At 39.8% G+C, this 19,400-nt stretch overlaps 1 protein-coding gene across 1 annotated transcript in view; it reads left to right on the top strand.

Annotated features, from left to right (window-relative positions):
* LOC133542939 (receptor-type tyrosine-protein phosphatase gamma-like) overlaps positions 1 to 19,400 on the top strand; it is a 797,325-nt gene that overhangs the window by 311,189 nt on the left and 466,736 nt on the right. The window lies entirely within an intron of this gene.

Here is a 19,400-nt window from a genome sequence, read left to right as displayed (position 1 = left end):
CCACCATACCATCACAGATGCTGGCTTTTGAACTTTGCGCCTGTAACAATCTAGATGGTTATTATTCTCTTTGTTCCGGAGGACACCACGTCCACAGTTTCCAAATGTATATGCATTGAAATGTGGACTCGTCAGACCACAGAACACTTTGATTTTGCATCAGTCCATCTTAGATGAGCTCGGGCCCAGCGAAGCCAGCGGCGTTCCTTAGTGTTGAGTTTTAACTTGCACTTACAGATGTAGCAACCAACTGTAGTTACTGACAGTGGTTTGATGAAGTGTTTCTGAGCCCATGTGGTGATATCCTTTACACACTGTCAGTTTTTGATGCAGGGATCAAAAGTTCGTAATATCATCGCTTACGTGCAATGATTTCTCCAGATTCTCCTAACCTTTTGATGATTTTACGGACCGTAGATGGTAAAATCCCTAACTTCCTCGCAATAGCTCGTTGAGAAATATTGTTCTAAAACTGTTCGACAATTTGCTTACAAATTGGTGACCCTCGCCCCATCCTTGTTTGTGAATTACTTAGCATTTCATGGAAACTGCTTTTATACCCCACCTGTTCCCAATTAGCCTGCACACCTGTGGGATGTTCCAAATAAGTGTTTGAGGAGCATTCCATAACTTTATCAGTATTTATTGCAACCTTTCCCAACTTCTTTTTCACGTGTTGCTGGCATCAAATTCTAAAGTTGATTATTATTTGCAAATAAAAACAATGTTTATCAGTTTGAACATCAAATATGTTGTCTTTGTAGCATTTTCAACTGAATGTGGGTTGAAAATGATTTGCAAATCATTGTATTCCGTTTATATTTACATCTAACACAATTTCCCAACTCATATGGAAACGGGGTTTGTACTTTGTTGTTGTATAACATCCTGACTGGGGATTTGAATGAAAGTGGTGCTTAATCATTACCATAATTATTTCATCCATTTTCTTCCATGTATAAACCCCACCTTCCAGTGAGGCAGATGAGGAAAGAGCGTGTTTAGAGGCAATGTGATTGGACTGGACATCATTGACGTTTTTTTGCCGGCCTGGACTAGCATCGGCGCGGACACGCAAGGTGCAGGATACAGTACAAAACTGGACCGCGGACCATAAAGGGCAGACTGTCCCGTGAAGAACCGAACTGTCTGGTATAGGGTTGTATGGTATACCGGTTTTAGTATAGTACCGCAATACTAATTAATCATATTTGGTACTATACTGCCTCTGAAAAGTACCGATCCGCTGCTTCTAAATCACTAATCCGTGCCTCCTTGGTGAGAAATAAAGTAAGTTTCTTGAATGTAACATCATCACTACAGGACGAGGAATAGCTAAACATGCTTCACTACACACCAAAGCTCACCAGTGTCATAATGTAAACAAATGCCATTGGTTGATCTACACCTAACATCCACTGAAATGATATCAAGTTCAGTAGCATATTTAGTCAATACTACTATGATTACATCAATATGTTTTAGCATCACACAATCTGTTTTCGTTTTTTTTTAAATGTATATTATGTTTATTATTTAGTAAATATGTCACTGGACACATGAGGACTTTGATTATGACCAATGTATGATCCTGTAACGACTTGGTATTGGATTGATACCAACATTTGTGGTATTATTCAAAACTAATGTAAAGTATCAAACAACAGAAGAATAAGTGATTATTACATTTTAACAGAAGTTTAGATGAAATATTTTAAAAGAGAAAGTAAGCAGATATTAACAGTAAATGAACAAGTTGATTATTAATACATTTTCTACCAATTGTCCTTAATGTTGACAAAATAATAGAATAATAAATGACACAATATGTTACTGCATATGTCAGCAGACTACTTAGGAGCCTTTGTTTGTTTACTTACTAATAAAAGACAAGTCGTCTTTGTCAGGCTTGGACTTGGTCTTGGGTTGTTTTCCCGAGGTGCGAAGCTAATGGAGTGGAAACGGCGTGAAGGTAGAAACATATTTAATTTATTTACTCATAAACTAAAAACAGGAACAAACAAAAAGCGCTCACAATGGAGGTACAAAACATGGGCTATGAAACAAAAGACTAGCACAAAGACTATAAACTATAAACATGAAACAAAACACTTGCACTATGGCATGAATTACAAAAAACTTACTGTGACCGAGACAAGGGAATGAGAAGCAGCATGAATATCATGGGTGCAGAAGATGATGTTGCAAGACTGACTACCTGGTAACTGTGGCTTAAATAATGAACATGATAAATGCAATCAGGTGTGAGACAAGACAGGTGAACTGATTGGTCGTCATGGTGACAAAACAGGGAGTGAAAAAAAAGGAACTTTAAAGAGTCCAAAGGTCAAAAGCACCGAGTATTCCAAGACAGTCTCCCATCCAAGTACTAACCAGGCCAGACATTGCTTAACTTTGAGAATAAACAAGATTAGGGATACTCAGGGTAGTATGGCCATAAAAACTCATTATCAGACATGATAGATGAAAACTAATGAGTTGGTATGGTAACAAGACAAACAAGGAAATGCAAAACAGAACTAAATGTCCAAAAAACTAAACCGAAATTGACCAAAACAAAACATGATCCATAGGTGTGACAGTCTTGTACGTTCACTATTGTATTTAACAACAAACTTGCAATAAGAATTTTTAATGTACCCTAAGATTTTGTGTTAAAATAAAGCGGATAATGCAATTTTTTTGTTGTCCCCGTTACGTTTTTATTTAAAAAAACTACCGAAAAGTAGTAGTAATAAAAGTATCAAAATAATTTTGTTACGGGTACCAAAATATTGGTATCGGATCAACACTTGTCTGGTATTATACCAAATACCGTTGCACCCTTAGTGCAAACCTGGATGTAAGAGACTCGACAAAGGTGTATTAGTAAAGAGCTGGTAATCCATCACTTCCACAAAGAAATGACAGATCGATTTAGCACTATGGTTGTCTTTGGCAAACTTTTTGCACTTTACAAATGCTGCGGGGAAAGGAACAAGGTTAATTTCTTTGGGCCTGACTTCTTAAGCTTTAAAAACACCATCGTTGCAATGCTGGCATTTCAGGTAGCTGATAAGGTGTGGTGTTTGTTAGTGATGGATTTTGTTGTTTGCAGAACGTTTAATAGAAAAGATGGAGTCCCATATGATCCACACCATGTTTGTTTAGGAGAAAAGGAGCGCTTGATTTTCTCAACCCTAACACACACCTAAGGGCATTTCGCCTCATTAGAGTTGTTTTTATTTTTATTTTTAAAGGCAGTTATCAGAGCTATTTTTTTTTATGTTATCAGATGTATTATTTAAATTTTCCTTAACGAGCTGCATCCAAAGCTCTACCATTTGACTCACGGCTCATGCTGAACTGTTGTCGGCATAACAATATGATATTATGGTATAATTCGGTTGATGGAGTGGCTGTGCCAGCAACTTGAGGGTTCCAGGTTCGATCCCTGCTTCTGCCATCCTAGTCACTGCCGTTTTGTCCTTGGGCAAGACACTTTGCCCACCTGCTCCCAGTGCCACCCACACTGGTTAAAAAAACAACAACAACAACAACAACTGTAACTTAGATATTGGGTGTCACAATGTAAAGCGCTCTGAGTCACTAGAGAAAAGCGCTATACAAATAAATATAATTTACATATTCCCTAATCACTCCTCCTCCACCCCCCACCACTTGCTGGTCAGGGTGACTTGGCTCGGTTGCCTTGGGTCAAGCTGCTGATGCTAGAATGGAAGGACCAATAGCATGAAATATTTATTTTATTAGCAACCGTTTCATGTGTGAGTAAAGGATAATTTTATGTGGTATACAGTACCGTATTTTCCGGACTTTAAGGCGCACACAAGATATTTTTTTTTTCTTCTCAAAGCTCGACAATGTGCCTAATGTACCTAATAATTTTAGTTTTGCTTACCGACCTTGAAGCTATTTTATTTGGTACGTAAGTGTGACCAGTAGATGGCAGTAAAACATAAGAGATACGTGTTGGCAATATGACGCAAGTAAACAACACCAACATTTTATATGTTCCATTGAAAATTTAGAACATTACACACAGGTGCTCAAAAATCTATCAAAATGTTTTAGTACGACTTTGGTAAGCTATGAAGCCGCACCGCTTGATGGATTGTACTGTGCTTCAACATTATTATGTTTATTATTATTATTATTAATAATGGTGTGTGTATAAGGTAAGACATTATGTGGTGTTTTGTTTCGCAACATTATGCAAAAGCAACTTTTCTTACCTTCTGGTACCTGCTGAAATGTATTTGGGATCTGCATACATTCTGAAAAATTCTGCGCATCCGCCATTGTAGTCTGTGGGTACAACGTAGTCGTTAATCTTCTTCTTTTTCTCTATCTTCTTGTTATGGGACATTCATCCTCTGCTGTTGACATTTATAATATAAAGTAGTGTAAAGTTCTTACTTATATCCGTCAGTAATCTCGCCATGTAAGCGCTAAAACATACCGGTGTAGTGAGTTTACATTATTTACCCAAGAAATGTTAGTTATCTGAGAGTTCCGGCCGGACGGTTTTTCACGGGACACAATTCTGGCCTTGTTGTTTCCGGATTAGGAGATGCTGCTCCGTTATTGATTGAAGTAAAGTCTGAATGTCATTAAAACAGTTAGCTCCATCTTTTGACACTTCTTCCACTCTCATCCTTGCATGCTACACCGCTACAACAAAGATGACGGGGCGAAGACGGTGTCGAAGGTGAGCCACGTAAATAACGGCGCAATATGGAATATGTCATTTAACTTACAATACAGTAAAAATGCCATACATAGTTTCAAAAGGGTATTAATCATGACAAATGAATTTGGAATGTAAAAGGCTTTTTTTTAAAAAGAAGGGTTTTTAAGCCTTTTTTTAAAAGCATCCACAGTCTGTGGTGCCCTCAGGTTGTTAGGGAGAGCATTCCACAGACTGGGAGCGGCGGAGCAGAAAGCCCAGTCTCCCATTATAATTCATGAATAGCATCACCATGGTAACACAAATTGTCGCCAACTTAAAGTACTGTACAAATACAGCCGTGGTCAAAAGTTTAGGGAGCATCCGGAAGCGACTGTCAGAAAGCGGCTTGAAGATGATCTGTTAAATATCAGCCATGCAACATTTTGACCAAAAAGAACCACCATTGCATGTTAAGTAGACCACAAGGAAGTCTTTTACATGTACAAAAAAATAATAATATATGTCCTTTAATACGCCCTATAATATGGTGCCTTTTATATATGAAAAAAAGATCGAAAATAGACCATTCATCAGCAGTGCGCCTTATAATGGTCCAGAAAATAATGTATGTTAAATATAGAATATGTCATTTATCTGTTTTTTTTACAATACAGTAAAAATGCCGTACATAGTTTCAAAAGGGGATTAATCATGACGAATGTATTTGGAATGTGCGATTACTCTGACACCATGTTGTTATGTTTAATTACCACCTATTTTTCCAAAGGAGACTGACTCTCTCATAGAAACTATCAAGGGTTTTAATGTGTGCTGCAAGTTTATTAGCACATGAAAACACTTCAGGTGCAATTTTATGAAGTCATCCCTTTCCGTCGAACACATATCTCACTGTAAGCATGTGTGAAACAACCCGGGGAGTCCTTTATGATCATTGCTTTTTTTTTCTTTTTCTGCTCATCAAGTTGTCACCTCTGCCTCAATTATTCACACCATTTAGCACTTCGCCACTCTCCCATTGTATGTTTGTCTAGCTATCTGTCTCGATTTATCATTTAATTACCACTTAAAATTTTAATGATTTCCAATTCCAGACCAACCCAGTCAAACAAAATGAGGCGTAAATAATGTACTGGTAAAAAAAAAAGGTTATTACTATACCAGAGATAAAGGGTGGCTTTGGTTATCAAACAAGTGGTATGGAAAGGCAAATCTCAACACAAGACGTCAAACAGGTTGAAAAAGCCGTAGTAGTTAAAAGAGTACAGGAGTGGGATAAAGTAGGTAAGTCATCCAGCAAGTTGATACACTTTGACAGTCATTTAGAACCCGAAACTAGCGAGGATGACACAAAAAGACATGTGTTCCTACCCGTGCCCCCTACTCTGTTTCTACGTGAGTCTGCATTCCAATGACAGCAGACCATGTGCACTAAGTGATGTTTTGTTCTGTTTGTTAGCACTAATAAAGTCTGCAGTGGCCCTTTTTTGACAACATTGCCACCTATTTCATAGTTCCGTACCTAAAAAAAATATCCCGAAAATCAGGAGCACCCCCGTGGGGAGAAACAGAGTAAGGGGCAGACCAGGCGCCTAAAAACGAGAAAAAAATAAGATATTCGCGGCCAGTATTATTTTTTTGTGTCCTCTTCTACTGATGTTTTCCTCAAGAGGCTGTCATGATCCGTGGCTTGGATCATGTTTTGTTTTGTGTAGTTATGTTCTGTTAGTTTTGGACTCCCTTAGTTCCTGTTTTGTGCACCTCCGGGTTTATTTTGGTTTCTGTGGTTACTAATTAAATTTACCTGCCTCTGGTTATTCACCTTTCTCGCCACGCTCAGTCTGGCTTCATTGTCTGCTGAATGCAACAGTTACGTGGGTATTTTTGATCAAATCAAATCAACTTTACTTATATAGCACATTTAAAATTTACCACAGGGGTAGGCAAAGTGTTGTACAATGGGCAGGTTAAAAACAAGAACCGAGCAAACACAACACAACACAAACAGAACATGATAAAAAATAAATAAATAAAATAAAATAAAATAAATAAAACTTAAAAACAGGTTCACAGCAGGTGTATAATGGGGCGCCATTGCAGGATGGATATCACTCAGTGTTAAAAGCCATGGAATAAAAGTATGTTTTGAAGAGAGATTTAAAAACAGGAAGAGATAAGGCTTGTCTAACACTCAGAGGTAGGTTGTTCCAGAGCTTGGGAGCAGCAGCGGTGAATGCTCTGTCACCTCTAAGCTTCAGCCTTGTGTCAGGGACCGTCAGTAGCAGCTGATCGGCTGATCTTAGGGATCGGACGGGGCAGTAAGGCTGAAGGAGGTCGGATTTGATTTCTAGCTCTTGATTCCTGTTCCAAGTGGTTACCTTAGCTTCCCGTGCGATCGGCACGTCTTCTTTTAGTTTAGTTTTTGTCTGCTTGTATCTACGGTGTATGATTTATAAGAAATAAATCATCTCCTACCTCACGCTTTCGTCCGGGGTGGTCCGTCTGCATCCCGGGAGAACAACCCCGCAGAAAGATGTGACCCCAACGTAACAGAAGCTCTAAGAAATGCTGAAAAGAGCATGACACAACACAGGCTTATGTTGGAGATGGAAGAGTATGGAAGTTTGGAAATAAAAATCCTTACATTTTTTGCTCCTACGTTTATTAACCGTATCAGTTTTGAAGTAATCATGGACCAAGGTGACAAAAACATCCAATGAAGTGATCAAAATAATAGTTTTACATTCCTTTATCCACACTGACTACGCGGCAAAATGGGCTCCAGTTGTCGAAAGTGACGTCACACCAAGAGCGTCATACATATCACATTACCAGCAAATCTACAAAAATTTGTTTGTCATCACTTCTGAGGATGAATAGCATGGAAGAAAATGTCATTTCAAACATCGGTATTTAAGGACAACTTTAAAACACGTGTATATCAGTGGTGGGGGTTCAACTATGGAATTCTCTTTACAATGAGATACAACATTGTAGAAATATATTCCAATTTAAAAAAAATATACATATATATATAAAGACAGAACAATAGGATCATATGGACAGTCGTAATTGTTTAAGTTTTACTTTATATTTATTATTCTACTTATTTTTTGTCTGGTTTTGAATTTATTTTGTATCATCCCATTAGGTCTATATTCCTTTTTTTTTTCGGTTTGTACTTCATGAAGTTTTGCACTTGTTGTTTTTATTGTGTGTGTTTTTTTTTTTTGTTTTCATTATATTTGGATGTATTGGTTTGGTTTGTATGCTTGTGAATCTGGGCTATCCATTAACTGTTTATTATGTTCAAGGGGGCAGGAAATATAACATGTCCGTCATCCTGTTCCTTCTCAATGTGTTTGGTTGTTAAAGTGTAATTGTCTATTGATCAAAAATGCACATCAATAAAGGAGATCAATGAAAATGAAATATCGAGTCTGGCGGTCCAAGTGCAGTCAGGAGTTCAGCAGCAAAAAATACAAACGTACATCAAATACAACAATATTAATAACTACAAAATTCCCGTGGAAATTTTGAAGGGCCTGCTATCTGTGCCCTGGACCTCTGGTCGGGGGTCGTCGGAAGCCGCCGTGCTTTAAAGATGGTGCCGAATGTCGGAATCAGTGAGTTTAAGGTGTAACCGTACACACTGAGCTATAGAGCAACCCTAAAACATTAGCAAGGCCTACAATAATATGTAACACTTAGCATGTGTGCAAACATTGGCATGATAACCGTTACCATGTTTCATATACCAACTGCGAAAATAAAGAAATAAAGTGTAAAATTAGATTAAAAAACTATGACGCTTAACTTAGCTTGCCAGCATGCTATCGTTTGCATGCTAGACGTTAACAAATGTGCCAGACCAAGTTATATAGAGGTTGCAAAACTAGCGCAAAAAGTTAGCATGCTAATGTTAGCTTGTAAGCAAGCTATTGTTAGCATGCTAACAGTTAGTTTGTGTCACATACCAATACTTAGTATGTGTGCAAACGTTGGCATGATAACCGTTAGCATTTTTCATATACCAAATTATTTGACTCGGAGGTGTTTGGATGCGAAAATAAAGAAAAAAATGTAAAATCCCCGTATTTCCTTGAATTAATATAAAACCTCTTCTCACTCCTGCGCTTACCAAAGGCATGCGGTAAATGTAAGCATGCTCTTATTATTTTAAAACCTCTTGTCACTCTGGCACTTATCAAAGGTATGCAGTGAAAATTTGAGTGTGATGTAAGCTTAAACCTTAAATTCTACTGAATACCTCTTAATCTTTTTCCCTTTATGCAATTTCAAATTACCGATATTGAAATCAGCCTCCTCCGTTTTGAAAATGATGTCAGGGGAAGTGTCACTCGTGACGTCACGAGTTTGATCAGGCGGTATTATTAAGCATGCGCTAATTATTTTAAGAAGCGAGTTTGACCAGGCAGTAATTCAAGGCAGGTGCATACTATATGCCCTGCGGCAATTCAAGGAAATACGGTAATCTAAAAAAACTATGATGCTTAAGTTAGCTTGCCAGCATGCGATCGTTTGCATGCTAGCCGTTAACAAATATCCCACACCAAGTTATATAGCGGTTGCAAAACTAGCGCAAAAAGTTAGCATGCTAATTTTAGCATGTTAGCAAGCTAACGTTAGCATGCTAACAGAGTTGTATGACTCTGAGGTGGCATGCTGGACAAGAGGATGTAATCTTGTCTTTTTGGCGTTTGTCTCAGAGTATTCGTCTATTAAAAGGGTATGTACCCATTCATTTGGCCCATTTTTTATTAATAATAATAATAATATAGATTGCATTTGTAAAAAGTTATTTAAATTGAGAACACAACCTCAAAGTGCAACAGTGTATTAAAATAATATAAAGAAAGATAATAACATAAATAAATAAATACATACTAATAAAAACTACAGCAGCCTAATAGCCAGAGCTAGCATGCATAAATCTAAAAAAAGGCTTTTTTCAAAAAGAAGGGTTTTAAGCCTTGTTTAAAAGCATCCGCAGTCTGTGGTGCCCTCAGGTGGTCAGGGAGAGCGTTCTAAAGACTGTGAGAGATAGAGCAGAAAGCTAGGTCCCCCATTATTATTGGTGAATAGCGACACCATGGTAACACCGAAATGTCGCCAACTTAAAGTACCGCCGTAGGCGCGACTGAGACCTTTCCGACGGTTTAACATACATCCATTCCTCCATTTTCTGCCGCTTATTCCCTTTGAGGTCGCGGGGGGCGCTGGTGCCTATCTCAGCTACAATCGGGGTTAGGCGGTCTACACCCTGGACAAGTCACCACCTCATCGCAGGGCCAACACAGATAGACAGACAACATCCACACTCACATTCACACACTAGGGCTGATTTAGTGTTGCCAATCAACCTATCCCCAGGTGCATGTCGTGGCTAAAAGTTTACATCCATCCATCCATTTTCTATCGCTTATTCCCTTTTGGGGTCACGAGGGGCGCTGGCGCCTATCTCAGCTACAATCGGGCGGAAGGCGGGGTACACCCTGGACAAGTAGCTACCTCATCGCAGGGCTAACACAGATAGACAGACAACATTCACACTCACATTCATACACTAGGGCCAATTTAGTGTTGCCAATCAACCTATCCCCAGGTGTATGTCTTTGGAAGTGGGAGGAAGCCGGAGTACCCGGCGGGAACCCACGCATTCACGGGGAGGACATGCAAACTCCACACAGAAAGATCCCGAGCCTGGATTTGAACCCAGGACTGCAGGACCTTCGTATTGTGAGGCAGACGCACTAACCCCTCTGCCACCGTGAAGCCCCAAAAGTTTACATACTCTTGTAAACGACATAATGTCATGGCTGTCTTGAGTTTCCAATCAATTATACAACTCTTGTTTTTTTGTGAAGGCGTTATTGGAGCACATACTTGCTGGTCTCAAAAACACAGTTATGAAGTTTGGTTTTTTCATGAATTTATTATGGGTCTACTGAAAATGTGAGCAAATCTGCTGGGTCAAAAGTATACATACAGCAATGTTAATATTTGCTTACATGTCCCTTGGCAAGTTTCACTGCAAAAAGGCGCTTTTGGTAACCATCCACAAGCTTCTGCTTGAATTTTTGACCACTCCTCTTGACAAAATTAGTGCAATTCATCTAAATGTGTTGTGTTTCCGACATAGACTTTTTTTCTTCAACATTGTCAACGCGTTTAAAGGCCTACTGAAATGAGATTTTCTTATTCAAATGGGGATAGCAGGTCCATTCTATGTGTCATACTTGATCATTTCGCGATATTGCCATATTTTTGCTGAAAGGATTTAGTAGAGAACATCCACGATAAAGTTCGCAACTTTCGGTGTGAAGAGAAAAGCCCTGCCTTTACCGGAAGTCACAGACGATGACGTTACATGTGTGGGGGCTCCTCACGTATTCACGTTTTTAATGGGAGCCTCCAACAAAAAGTGCTGTTTGGACCGAGAAAACGACAATTTCCCCATTAATTTGAGCGAGGATAAAAGATTTGTGTTTGAGGATATTGATTGCGACGGACTAGAAAAATAAGTGAAAAAAAAATATGCGATTGCATTGGGATGGATTCCGATGTTTTTAGAGACATTTACTACGATAATTCTGGGAAATCCCTTATCTTTCTATTGTGTTGCTAGTGTTTTAACGAGTTAAATAGTACCTGATAGTCGGAGGTGTACGTCCACGGGTGTCTTGACGCCAAAGTCTTAGGGGAGTCGACGGTAGCTTTATGGTCGGCACAAGCTCAGCTTTTCTCTGGTAAGAAGCGACTTTTTACCACAATTTTCTCACCGAAACCTACTGGTTGACATTCCGTCGTGATCCATGTTCGCTTGACCACTCTGATCCATAGTAAAGTTTCATTTCCAGGAATTTTAAACAAGGAATCACCGTGTGTTTGTGTGGCTAAAGGCTAAAGCTTCCCAACTCCATCTTTCTACTGTGACTTCTCCAATATTAATTGAACAAATTGCAAAAGATTCAGCAACACAGATCTCCAAAATACTGTGTAATTATGCCGTTAAAGCAGTCGACTTTTAGCTGTGTGTGTGTGCAGCGCATCATTACACGACGTTTTCAAGACGAAACTCCCGGAAAATTTAAAATTGTAATTTAGTAAACTAAAAAGGCCGTATTGGCATGTGTTGCAATGTTAATATTTCATCATTGATATATAAACTATCAGACTGCGTGGTCGGTAGTAGTGGGTTTCAGTAGACCTTTAACTCCCCCATCATCCACACTTACCAACTGCCTGAAGGAGACAAAGACGTGGATGCAAAACCCAATTTTCTTCAACTGAACAGCTCCAAAACCGAAACCATTCTAGTCGGCACTCACATCAGACTCAGTCATACACCATCACCAGCATCACCTTCTCCGGCCACGACATTCACCTCTCATCCTCAGTCACTAATCTGGGTGTTAGAATGGACCCTCACTTGACCTTTGAGGCTCAAATAAAACCACTGTGCAAGACCTTCTTCCACCACCTCAGGAAAATTGCTAAACTCCGCCCCTCACTCATTCTCTCTGATGCCGAGAGGCTCGTCCATGCCTTTGTCTCCTCCAGGCTAGACTACTGCAACACAGTTCTTGCCGGGATCCCCAGCAAGAACATCCAAAAGCTGCAATACATACAGAATAGTGAGAGTGCGGAAATATGACCATATCACACCGGTTCTCAAATCCCTTCACTGGCTTCCTGTTCCACGCAGAATTGAGTGCAAAGTGTCCCTATTAACCCACCAGTTCCCCCATAGAAATGCCCCCCTCTACCTCAAACAACTACCCCCAAATCCTCCACACGACACATCTGCTCCGGACAGGTTAACCTCCTCCAACCTCTTAGGACAAAGCTACGAACAAAGGGAGACTGGGCTTTTTGCCCCGCCGCTCCCGGTCTGTGGAGCGCTCTCCCTGACCACCTGAGGGCACCACAGACTGTGGATGCTTTTGAAAAAGGCTTAAAAACCCTTCTTTTTAAAAAAGCCTTTTTTTAGATGTATAATAAATAAATGTGTTGTACTTGTATAGCGCTTTTCTACCTTCAAGGTGCTCAAAGCGCTTTGACACTACTTCCACATTTACCCATTCACACACACATTTACACACAAGGCGCTAACCAGCACCCATCAGGAGCAAGGGTGAAGTGTCTTGCTCAGGACACAACGGACGTGTCAAGGTTGGTACTAGGTGGGGATTGAACCAGGGACCCTCGGGTTGCGCACGGCCACTCTCCCATTGCGCCACGCCGTCCCTATAATATATGCATACTAGTTATAGCTATTAGGCTGTATTAGTTCTTAATAAGCGGTAGGAAATGGATGAATGGATGGATAGTTCTTATGTTTAATGTATTGTTTGTCAAGGCGGGGACTTTGGGGGTTTGTTTTACCGAAATGCAAAGGAAAGTTGGAGCGGGTAAGGCGTGAAGGTAAAGACATGATTTAATTTCAACTCAAAAACAGGAACAAACAAAAGGCGCTCACAAGGAGGTACAAAAACATGGCTGTGAAAACAAAACTTGCACTAAGGCATAACTATGAACATAAAACAAAAATTTGCACTATGGCATACATAACGGAACGCTTACTTGGAACGGATCGAGAACGGGACATGGATCATTGGCCTGGACTACAAGGTGCGTAGCAGGTGATCGAGGGGTGGGAGATGGGGATGTTGCCATGCTGACTACCTGGCAACTGTGGCTTAAATAATACTATGGTGATTGAAAACAGGTGCCTGACATGGGGACAGGTGAAAACTAATGGGTTGGCATGGAAACAAAGCAAACACGGAAGTGCAAAAATAGGAAACAATGGAGTCTTAAGCAAAACAGAACATAACTAAACAAAACATGATCACCAGACATGATATTTTTATTATCTTTTTATTTGTATTTTATTTTTTAATACACTGTAGCACTTTGAGGTTGCTTACTTAATGTAAAGTGCTTTTTACAAATACAATATATTATTATTATTAGGAATGGTGTTCCTGGTATTAAAGGCCTCACCTTTTCTACTCCTAACATATTGCTGGGTATTGTGGCTCAATTTTTGTTTCATCTGACCACAAAACTTTCCTCCAGAAGGTCTTATCTTTGTCCATGTGATGTCAGATGAAACACACATTGAGCTGTTTGGCCACAAGACCCAGCAATATGTTCGGAGGAGAACAGGTGAGTTCATTAATGCCAGGAACACCAAACCTACCGTCAAACATGGTGGTGGTAGTATTATGCTCGGGGCCTGTTTTGCTGCCAATTTGTTTCATCCGACATCACATGGACAAATATATGCCAGCAGCTGCGCTTTGTGGTTCTGCCACTTCCCTGAAATATGTCTATCTAGGAAACCAAAAGGACACGAGGAAGAAACCGAATACAAAAAAAAATTAAAAGCGAGGAAAATAAAATACAGACTGCAACACATGGAGCCTCATTAGCGAGCGAGGCAAAAATATCACTTCAATGCACTGCTGTGTTTTCTGAGCTGTGATGAAAGTGGGGGTCCATTGATGTGTGGCACCACCCCCGTTTAACCCCCCGAAGAGAACTGGTACCCACTGCTACTTCCAAACTATTAAATCATGGCCTTTTAAAGACTTCATTTGCATGTGTAACCTGCTGGCTGTTTTCATCAATCTGATCTTAAAAATTGCCATTTGACATCATTGGCTAACGATGGCGAGATGAACAACCTTTTTAGCCACTAAGCATCACTTAGAAGTTGACAGAATCAACAGTCAAGAACAACATGTCCATGAATAATTGAAAGTTGGTAGAATGCATTAAGAAGCACAAGGCAGCCAGAGCTCTAATGAGCTCAGGCGATAAACATCAGGCACTGTGTGGGTTGTACTGTAGTTTACACGGTTTGTGTATTCATCACTGAAGTCAGCCAAACATTTAAAGTGCTGGGCTGGAATGTTGCTTCACGGCAGGTTTGGAATGCCACGAGCAAGGGAGGAAAACATGTTGACGGTGGGAAGTCATGGAGTGTTGTTGCTGATGCATCTTGAAGCAGAGATTTATCAAGGACAGGAAATGTTTGCTGCACTTATCGCAATGCTTGAATTCTAACTCTTCCAGGAAATGAAGTAGTACTCTACCCTTTGTGAAAAATGCCCAACCAAACTCAAACTAAAACAAACAAAAACTAGTGTGGAACCTTTATTTTTGACTTGAATCGGTTCTTGAACATGGTCGTCCATTGGGAATGTTGGTATAGTTCCCCATAAGAAACTATGTATAGGTGAATATTTGGCTCGAGCCCCGACATAAGTCCCTATTTTAGTACCAGACATCACACTTTCCCTCCATCCATCCATTTTCTACCACTTGTCCCTATCTGGGTGGCAGGGAGGATGGAGCCTATCCCAGCTGCACTGTGGCGGAAGGCAGAGTACACCCTGAACAAGTCGACATCGCACTATTTATGTGTGTGTGTGTGTGTGTGTGTGTACAAACCCCGTTTCCATATGAGTTGGGAAATTGTGTTGGATGTAAATGTAAACGGAATACAATTATTTGCAAATCCTTTTCAACCCATATTCAATTGAATGCACCACAAAGACAAGATATTGGATGTTCAAACTCATAAACTTTATTTTTTTTTTTTTTGCAAATAATGATTAACTTAGAATTTCATGGCTGCAACACGTGCCAAAATAGTTGGGAAAGGGCATGTTCACCACTGTGTTACATCACTTTTTCTTCTAACGACACTCAATAAACGTTTGGGAACTGAGTAAACTAATTGTTGAAGCTTTGGAAAGTGGAATTCTTTCCCATTTGTTTTTGTATGTAGGGCTTTAGTCGTTCAACAGTGTGGGGTATCCGCTGTCGGATTTTACGCTTCATAATGCGCCACACATTATTGATGGGAGTAGGTGGGCCAAGAAAGTACCTACACTCTTTTACTAGGTAACCATGCTGTTGTAACACGTGGCTTGGCATTGTCTTGCTGAAATAAGCAGGGATGTCCATGATAACGTCGCTTGGATGACAACAAATGTTGCTCTAAAACCTGTATGGACCATTCGGCATTAATGGTGCCTTCACAGATGTGTAAGTTACCCATGCCTTGGGCACTAATACACCCCCATACCATCACAAATGCTGGCTTTTGAACTTTGCGCCTATAACAATCTGGATGGTTATTTTCCTCTTTGTTCCAGAGGACACCACGTCCACAGTTTCCAAATGTAATTTGAAATGTGGACTCGTCAGACCACAGAACACCTTTCCACTTTGCATCAGTCCATCTTAGATCAGCTCGGGCCCAGCGAAGCCAGCGGCGTTCCTTGGTGTTGTTGATAAATGGGTTTTGCTTTACATAGCAGAGTTTTAACTTGCATTTACAGATGTAGCGACCAACTGTAGTTCCTGACAGTGGTTTAATGAAGTGTTCCTGAGCCCATGTGGTGATATCCTTTACACACTGATGTCGGTTTTTCATACAGTACCGCCTGAGGGATCAAAAGTCTGTCATATCATCGCTTACGTGCAGTGATTTCTCCAGATTCTCCGAACGTTTAGAAATGTTGTTCTAAAACTGTTTGACAATTTGCTTACAAAGTGGTGACCCTCGCCACATCCTTGTTTGTGAATTACTTAACATTTCATGGAAGCTGCTTTTATACCCAATCATGGCACCCACCTGTTCCCAATTAGCCTGCACACCTGTGGGATGTTCCAAATAAGTGTTTTACGAGCATTTCTCAACTTTATCAGTATTTATTGCCACCTTTCCCAACTTCTTTGTCCCGTGTTGCTGGCATCAAATTCTAAAGTTAATGATTATTTGCAAACAAATTTTTTTTCATCAGTTTGAACATCAAAAATCTTGTCTTTGTAGCATATTTAACTGAATATGAGTTGAAAATGATTTGCAAGTCATTGTATTCCGTTTATATTTACATCTAACATAATTTCCCAACTCATATGGAAACAGGGTTTGTATGTATATATATATATATATATATATATATATATATATATATATATATATATATATATATATATATATATATATATTTCTCAAAAAAAGATAATGAAAAAAAAACATATAAAATAATATGTAATAGATTACATGGTTAACACATTTCCAGCAAAGTAGGATTATTATTAATAAATTAAATATTTTTATAGAGCATAACAACTGTTATCGGCAAAACATATGCCGTGGTTGCCTTTTCTAATATGGTGTATCTTATCAATATAATTTATGATAATGTATGTATTACCCTGTGATAAGCGTAGCTCGAAGGATTGAAAAAAAAATGGCTGACGCGGCGAGTCGTGGGTTTCATTTGCGTCTTAAAAGACGTCACTCAACATGACAGTCAGAAAGCGGTTTGCAGATGGTCTGTACAGCAAAACTTAGAAACCCATTGAACTGGAATCAGTTCAATGGGTTTATTGACACTGATGAATTAGTGGGATGTGTACGCTACTCTATGTGAAAGGGGTTTGGAGTTTGTTGTATGTGCATTTTGGACGAATCCTTTGTCAAACCAAATCTGTAAGGTAAGAAGGCAATCCGTGGGCAGTCAAGGGGTTGGGGCCTGGAGATAAGCAGCGAGGTCCGTGACCAAGCAGGGGTCGAGGATCGAGGGAGGGAGTCTGAAATCCAGAGGAAATACGAGGCACACAGCTCGATCACGGGAAACAGGTGAAGCATGACTGGAAACAAAAAAGTCAAAAGACACGGGAACTGGAAAGGTACAGAGAGAAAGCAAGTACGCAAGAGTGAACTATGTTCCGGCACTCGATATTCCGGTCTGCTGGTCTTTATGCAATGGTCATCAGACCATTGCCTGCAGCCTTGCGGGTGCATGGCCACAATGCGTGCAGAGGCAGATGACATGCGGGATTGAGCATGCGCCGTGACACAAGTCTTTTAAAAGTAGCTTACGATCATTACATAATTAATGAGACATACTGACACAAACAGAATGTCCCAAAAAGAAAATCCATAATAACTTACAAACTAGGTAGCAAAATAGGCAGCAGGAAATGGTAGTCGAGCAGCAGAAAGTTTCTACATTAATTCATTTAAGTTTTTTATCCCCAAGGACGTTTACAGACAGCAAGCTTTCTGCATCTTCTCTTTCCGACAGTTGGAACAAGGGTAAAAAAAACACACAAAAAAGACTTTGACTCAAATACGCTGGGAGCTGGTGTTTCCTCCAGGGGCATCATTGCTCTGACCGTCATTGAGGCATCAGCACTGCTACTTAACAAAACACTTTGTCCCTACTGGTTAAAACTGGGCTTTTGTGTTTACTTATCTTTGTGAAGTTGGCCCACTTATCATTGCAAATATTACAATAACACTGCCATTCATTTGTGCTAAGTTTTTGCCGTAAAAATGTGACACAGAAAGGCATGTGTATGCCACTCCTTTTGTCTCATTTTGTCCATCAAACTTTTTATGCTGTGCGTGAATGCACAAAGGTGAGTTTTGTTGATGTGTGAGTCGTGCCCTTAAGGTTTTAACGGTATTAAGGGGCTGTATACAAATAGTAAAATGTTAATAATATTACAACTGTGACACTTCAAAAATAACAATTTTAACAGCACAAAGGTAGCACACAAAAAAAGGGTTAATTTGGGCAAGGTGTTCAACCTACAGCTCTCAAGCTGCATTATTTAGCTCTGGCCTAGTGGCTCCTTGAATATTTTTCATGATGAGGGAAAAAAAATACAAATGTTTTTTTTTAATATGGTTTCTGTAGGAGGACACACATGACACAAACCTGCCCATTTGTCAGAAATCCCACTGTTTATATTAAGCATGCTTCACTGAATAGAGTATTTAGCGAGTACCGTTATGTCCTACTAATTGCAGCGGTCCTTGAACTCACTGGGGTTTGTTTACATGTACAACTTTACCAAACATTGCTACACACATGTTATGCCACTTCTTCTTCGTCTGATTTTGTCCACCAAACTCTTTATGCTGTGCGTGAATGCACAAACGTGAACTTTGTTGATGTGTAACTAAAATGATGATTATATTAAAAACATAACAGTTCAATAATAACAATTTTAACAGCACAAAGGTAGAACAAAAAATGGGTGGATTTGGAGAAGGAGAAGCCACATTATTTAGCACAGCCCTTCTGGCTCTTTGGAAATGTTTCAAAAATATGTGAAAATGGAAAAAGATGAGGGGGAAAAATGTATGTTTTGTTTTAATATGGTTTCTGTAGAAGGACAAATATGACACAAACCTATCTGATTGTTAGAAATTTCACTGTTTAAGTTAAGCATGCTTCACTGATAAGAGTATTTGGCGAGCACCCTTTTGTCCAACTAGTTCCAGCGGCAGTTAAACCTGGAGAGGCGTGATTGGGAAGAATGGCCACCCGGATCTGAACCCGAGTGGTGTTTTGTTATTGGACTTTTGTGCTCGTCACAGTTTGTCCATAACAAACACCATGTTCAAACATAAGGGTGTCCATATGTGCACTTGGCACCAGGACACCCTAGGCCGCAGTTCCATGATCGACTTTGTAGTTGTGTCATCGGATTTGCGGCCTTATGTTTTGGACACTCGGGTGAAGAGAGGGGCGGAGCTTTCTACCGATCATCACTTGGTGGAGAGTTGGCTGCGATGGTGGGGGAGGATGCCGGACAGACCTGGCAGGCCCAAATGCATTGTGAG

Source organism: Nerophis ophidion, linkage group LG02 (assembly GCF_033978795.1).
Source record: "Nerophis ophidion isolate RoL-2023_Sa linkage group LG02, RoL_Noph_v1.0, whole genome shotgun sequence".
Taxonomy (NCBI): Eukaryota; Metazoa; Chordata; class Actinopteri; order Syngnathiformes; family Syngnathidae; genus Nerophis; species Nerophis ophidion.
The sequence above is the reverse complement of the archived record's forward strand: the minus strand, read 5'-3'. Positions and strand labels throughout refer to the sequence as shown.